Here is a 6,798-nt window from a genome sequence, read left to right as displayed (position 1 = left end):
AAACAATGGCAGTGAAATCATTGTCACAGAGACGCTTCTGGTCGTCTTTTCGACACACTGCCACAAAATATCACTGATCACATATATCAGGACTGGAAACCATGTCCCCCAGGACCAGGACTGGACACCCTGCACACACACTGACCCCGCAGGACCAGGACTGGACACCCTGCAGACACACTGACCCCGCAGGACCAGGGCTGGACACCCTGTAGACACACTGACCCTGCAGGACCAGGGCTGGACATCCTGCAGACACACTGACCCTACAGGACCAGGGCTGGACACCCTGTAGACACACTGACCCTGCCCTGCACTAAAGAGACAGACACAGACAGAAGGCCGGTCTGACCTGGTCATGTGTGCAGTTGAACAGCAGGGCCCTCAGCTCCTCCAGACTCTGGTTGATCCTGTCGCGCCTCTTCTTCTCCACTAGGGGCTTCAGCATCTGGAGACGGGCAGGACAGACAGGTGATCATGGGAAAAGGGCAGTAAGAAACAGACAGGTGATCAGGCAGACAGGTGATCAGAGACAGGCGATCAGAGACAGACAGGTGTCCCTGATCAGAGATAAGACACAGACAGGCGATCAGAGACAGACAGGCAAACAGAGACAGACAGGCGATCAGGCAGACAGGTGAACAGAGACAGACAAGTGATCAGAGGCCAACAGGTGAACAGAGACAGACAGGTGATCAGGCAGACACACTCATGCTGAGACATGGACAGATAGATTCACCAATGAATACTTATTATTATTATTAGTAGTAGTAGTAATAAAATGTAGAATTAATATTAGCAGAAGCAGTAGCAGCTGCAGCTCTCGAAGCAGATAAATACACAAATTTCCGTGACATGTAGGAGAGCGCTTCTCTGTTGGGCGCTGTCCAGGCAATTGAGGTCTTATACTGCTGTGAAATCAGATCCCACCACCAGGGGGCGCCATTGACACGTTGGCCAAAGCTTCCCGAGTTCAAACAACACGTAAGATCTTGGAACTCCGAGTAAGAAGGCGGAGGATTCATTTAATTTTAAACTACCCTGAGCACTACGTCCAGATCTGAACAGGCGAATGGGATAGTTCTGCGAGGTTTGATACGATGCATAGTTAAAAACTCGGAACAAATTATATAAACCCTTTTATTAAAATTAAAACTCCCCTATTTAATTTATTAAAAATTAACAACCCTCTTTCATTAGAAATTAGAGAACCCCCTTTTCCAATACCTCGGAAGCTGTAATAAAAAATGAAAAAAATGTATATAACGCCAGTGAACGTATTTAATGTCCGGCTCGCGAATGAAATAAAGTATCGTGTTAGGTGTTGTCATCTGGTGGATGCTGCAGTGGTGGTGGAGGGGAGTCCCCATTACTTGTAAAGCGCTTTGAGTGGAGTGTACAGAAAAGCGCTATATAAGTGTAAGCAATTAAATGATAATTATCTGTAGACATAGGGAAACTTGCCCTTTTGTTCACATTAACTCTTCTCGAGACACTCGGTCCGGCTCATGTGTAAGCGGAAGTTATGAACTGCACTTGGGGAGGGTCAACAAGGACCAGTCCATCTCGCCCGGCTCTTCCTCACCGCCCGCATACAGAGCAAATGAGCTCTGAATGTCCCACACAAACCCCTCCTTTCACACTGGTCCCCAGCTTGCTCCTGCCCCTGGGGTCACGCACTCTGGACGGGGTTGGAGCCCTCGTCCTGAGGCCAGGAGGCTGCCCTCTACCCCAGGCGCGATCAGCCAAACCTACAGCATCTCACCAGGCATTGCAAACGCTCACAGAGCGTTCGGGTCGTGGATGGTGATTTTACCAGCGAACTCTCTTCAACGCCAGATCTGGGAACTCCTAAGGAAAGCTCGCAACTGACTCGATAATGCTAAGGGACAAGTAATAGGTTTATTCCGCGCTGAAAAGAGAAGAACGAAAAGACAACGTTTCGGCCGTGGAGCCTTCTTCGGGTGTGGAGAAGCACACCCGAAGGCCCCACAGCCGAAAAGTTGTGTTTCCTTTCTTCTTTTTTCAGCACAGGAATAAACCTTTACTTGTTCCTTTGCAGCCTACGCCTGCTGACGCAGCCCCCTACTTGAACTACTTCGATAATGTTAATATTAATATAAGCGATGCTTCATTAATAACTACCACTAATTGTACTGTTTGCATTAATAGGAAGTGCTCATATTTGACTAATACTCCTCGGGTGGCCGTCTTCTGTAATCGTTTCCCCTGAGTTCTTCCTATCGGGACCCGACGGAGGAAGTCCAGTTATTGTCCCCCACCATTACAAATGTGTATTATAACTGAAAAGAACATTAAAAACCGAGGGACAGAGAACACTCACTTTCTTTATCCCTTGAAAGTTAGTCCGACATGAACTCCTCATGATTGTGGAAACGAAATCTCGTCGCACAAATTTATCGTCCCTACAACTACAAACCTGTACACAACTGGAAAGAAAACAAATAAGTAACGCGACGTTATCCGCCCAGACTCATAGAACACTCACTTTCTTGATCCCTCGAAAGTTAGTCCGACTTGAACGCCTCATGGTTTGTGGGAATTGAGACTGGCCGTGCTAATTGCGAGGAGAGGCGATTCCGGTCCACCGACGAACGAATCCGAATATCCGCGAGCCGCTGCAGGCGACAGGAATTTGGGAGCCGCGCGCCCCCCTCTCTGCGGTATATACTGCTCGTGCAGGCGAGCTGCGATTGGCGGAGAGGTGCGAGTGACGTAGTGACCCGCAATATCCCTCCTCTCTCTCACACACACACACCTCGGTTACGTCTGTTTCTCTCACCGGTGTCATCCCGCTCCACCCCCGTAGAAAGTTTCAACAAAATAGCATGAGGTTAAGTATCAGCCTTGATGCTCGTAGACTGACCTTCAACCTATAATTTACAATGAGTACAATGAACTTAAACTGTCGCCCCTACCCCGTTTAAACACCTAGATTTATCTTCTGTATCATTATAGTGTATAACTGAAGCCTTCCACTGCAGCACATCCATAACTTTACCGTATTTCGTTGAAATGGAAGTATTCTACTGCCAATGGACTGTAGCCCCTATTGTAACAGGACTGTTCTCCTGTACTGGGACTGTAGCTCCTTTTGTAACAGGATTGTTCTCCTGTACTGGGACTGTAGCCCCTATTGTAACAGGACTGTTCTCCTGTACTGGGACTGTAGCTCCTATTGTAACGGAACTGTTCTCCTGTACTGGGACTGTAGCTCCTATTGTAATGGGCCCTTTCTCCTGTACTGGGACTGTAGAATAAACAAATATTGTTCAAGTATTGTGTCATGTATCGCGTCCCCTGTGTTGTGACAATGCCAATATTGAATTTGGATTTGAATTTGAGAGGGAGGGGCGGGTGGGGACACGCAGAGTGGGAGAGGGTGAGGTGAGTGGGAGAAGGTGATCTTTCATCTGCCGCCGAAGCGCGAACTTCCACGCTTCGCAGTTTGGCCACGCGCATATGGCAGAGGCTTGTGAAACTCAGCTCGAGAAAATAGGCGGCCGTTTGCTCTGGTTTATTCCTTAACACCTGCAGAGAACAGCGATCGATTGTCTGCCCCGGGGACATAGTGTTGCGTGTTAGTACGGGAAAGAAGGGAAATTCTACTATTTTGCCCGGTCTGTGGTCACTTTCCTAAGCAGATGCCCGATACCGACTCCATTCCTTCACTCTGTACCACAATCGTCCGCCCGCCTCGCGACCAAAAGTAGCCGTTTTCCCGAGTGGACGGGTGAGGCGCCGGTGTCGCTTCTGAGCCTGCGGTTCGGTCCCCTCACCGCCTCCCAGAGCGAGCTCGGATAGGTTAAACCGCAGTAACTCGAGACACATCGTCCTCCGCGGCCCGAGAGCTCCCGGGTGTGTCTCTGATTTCCAATTGGACCAGCGATGTGAACAGTCGACGGGACCAGTCGACCGTTCCAGCCGGTTCGCCTTGACTTGCTCCCCAGCCAGGGCAGCGCGCGGGGTGGGAACGGCGGCGCCACTCTTTCTCGTGGGAAAAGAGCTGGGAGCTGTCTGTGACGGGGTTGACGAGGAGCCGAATCTCACACCGGGTCGACTTCGAACCCGGGTGAGAGAAGGACGCTCTCACGGCGTCACTGGCGCATTCCACCCCAGTGACACCCCCCCCAGACGCACACATACACAAACAGACACGCATATTCACGGAGTTTGTCCTCACACCCCGTGAGCGCAGGGCCAAGTGTTGAGGCTCGCGCCTGTTCATGAAGCGCGCGGGCTGCTCCTGGTCGGGGGCCCGGAAGGCATTGACGCCTCTCGTGCGCTTGGCACGCAGCTGTCGACTCGTGCTGCCTTGTGCCCGGCCTTGGCGCGCGAGGTCAGGAGTTCCCAGAGTCGCTTACGGGGGGCGCCTCTCCAAGCAGCGCAGCGATAAAGCAGGTTTCATCTCTACTTCACTTCAGGTGTTCAAAACCCTCAAAAGCATCGACGAAGTCATCCCAGCGGGCTGACATCCAGCACCGAGCAAGCCTGAACCAGGGACGGCCGTTTCAAACCGAGAGCCGGGGGCGCTTCTTTGCACAAAGGGTGGTGGGGGTGTGGAGCGCGCTGTCCAGCCATGTTGAAGCCGGGACCCCGGCCTGTCAACAGACGATCCTGGGATCAGCTCACTGCTGGCGGACAGGAACACCCGGCTCGAGCCGAGCCGCCCCACTCCAGCCGGGGGTGCAGAGCTCGCGCGCGTCGCCATAGCAACCGCACCCGGCCTCCGTGGCGAGTTGCCATGGCGTCGCTCCGATCTCCGGCTCTGTGCCGCTCGGCTGGCCCGGGATAATTCCTGCTTCTGGGGATTTCGGATCAGACCTGATTAGATGTTTATTTGGGATTGGGGCGAGGGGCTTTTTTAATATCCATCCTTTGGAGCTGGAGGGAATGAGCGGCCGAACGCGTCCAAGGGTTTGCTAAAGCCGTGTACACAGAGCCTAGCGACCCCCCCACACCCCCCAAATGCACGCCGCTAACAGGATTAGGAGATTAGGAGAATCGGGGTCTTCTCAGCCTGCAATGATTTAGTTAAGGGCCGTTTAAAGACTTCCGAAAATCCCGTACAGCTGAAGACGTTTTGGAAGACGAGACCCCCCTTCCCCCGGCCGTGAGAGGACACGATGGTGAGGTCATTCTGCGCGCGCGCCACAGCAGATCCAGCCGCAGACCTTTAAACACACCGCAGGACGGGCTGAGCGCGCAGCCTGTCCGGGAGAAGGGAGGACAGTGTACCGGCCAGTTCACTACACTGGAGCTCATGACAGGGACACACTGCAAGGCACTGGAACCAGATGCTACTGGTTCTAACTCAATCGAGGCGTTATTGGTGTCTCTCAGTATATAATAAAACAGTGAAGTACGTTTATATCAAGTGTATCATTAACTACTTTTCTGTGTCCCCACCCCCACCCCTCTGAGCAGAGCAGTCGAAGCCGCAAACGTAAGGCGTTATTATCAGCGCTGCTGTTACTGGATGTCCTCTTATCTTGCTGTGAGCGCTGGTCGAGTAACAGAGTTTCCATGTCAACACAGCGACAGGGGGCGAACGGTCCCGCGCTGGGGTGTGGAAGAGCCTCGCGGCGGCTCGTGAGGCGAGCGGGGCAGCAGCGCGGGTGAGAATCGCGCCGCAGTGAGGCGCTGCAGAGCACGGCGATATCACACCCCCGCGCCGGTCTGCTTCAGGGGATGTGTTCTTACCTTAACGTGCACATCCGGATGAAGAGGGTGAAAGAGAGAGAGAGAGAGAGAGAAACCTTATTGCTCACTCCTGTGGAAATGTGTCTTTGGCTTCTCCCATATAAGCACAAAACACACAAGTAAATCATAAGTCACATAAAATAATTCGAGAAAGTACAGGCTCAGTTACCACAGCTACAACAGACACTGGACACACACTGACCTGGCTGTCCAGAGAGGACAGGCTCAGTGACCACAGCCTGGACATAGCCACTGGACACAAGCAGACCTGGCTGTCCAGAGAGGACAGGCTCAGTGACCACAGCCTGGACATAGAAACTGGACACACAGACCTGGCTGTCCAGAGAGGACAGGCTGTGCTCCCACTGCTGTTGGCTTGGAGAAGCAGAGACAGAGACAGGAAGAAATACTCCAGGATTATACAAGTATGACCTAGAATAATTAATTCCAGAATTCCTATTCCTGCCAAAATACAATTTCCAATCATACTGGAGGATGCAAATCATCAGAGGCAGCTCAGTGTGCAAATTCCAGTCACAACCTGACCAACAATCGGCCTTTATAACAAGCATATGTTCTTTATTCTGAGTGAAGCCTTTTAATTATTCTATACATACAGGACATATTAGGTATGCAATGTCTGGTATACACACACGAAAATAGACTGTCATTTGTTTTTACACTATACTGCTTCCATACAATACCTAGAACCACTTTTTCATTTAGTCCCCCCCATAACAAACGGGCCTTGGACAGCAGTTCATGCATTCAGGAAGGTGTCAGGAAAGCAGCTCTCCGCTAGCTGTGACTCCTGTGGCAACACCAGTTCACTGGTCATGCCAGCGGAGCTCCAGAAGAGTGAGAGAGACAGGAAATCAGAGGGACCAAGGTGCAGGAGTGAGAGGAAACGGCGGACATGGGCAGACTTAGGGTGAGAGATGGTGTGAGACGCGCACAGAGACATCAGGACTCATCACAAAACGCCCATTTGTTTCATAAATAAGTTTATTCCAGGGACACCCAAATATGTATTGTACAAAACTGTTTTTTAATATAAAAAATACAAATAAACAT

General features: G+C 51.3%; 1 pseudogene across 1 annotated transcript in view; it reads right to left on the bottom strand.

The window, feature by feature from the left end:
• LOC148672554 (protein hairy-like) overlaps nt 1-2,633 on the bottom strand; it is a 4,315-nt pseudogene extending 1,682 nt beyond the window's left edge. Inside the window, exons 1-2 of the transcript XR_015935625.1 lie at nt 2,510-2,633; nt 353-448 (exon numbers count right to left, since the gene is read on the bottom strand). The product of XR_015935625.1 is annotated as a protein hairy-like (transcript). The remainder of the gene's footprint in view (nt 1-352; nt 449-2,509) is intronic.
• Nucleotides 2,634-6,798: the final 4,165 nt, after the last annotated feature.

The sequence above is a fragment of the Lepisosteus platostomus genome, chromosome 4 (genome assembly GCF_059453375.1).
Source record: "Lepisosteus platostomus isolate fLepPlt1 chromosome 4, fLepPlt1.hap1, whole genome shotgun sequence".
NCBI lineage: Eukaryota > Metazoa > Chordata > Actinopteri > Semionotiformes > Lepisosteidae > Lepisosteus > Lepisosteus platostomus.
This window is presented reverse-complemented; position numbering and strand designations above follow the sequence as displayed.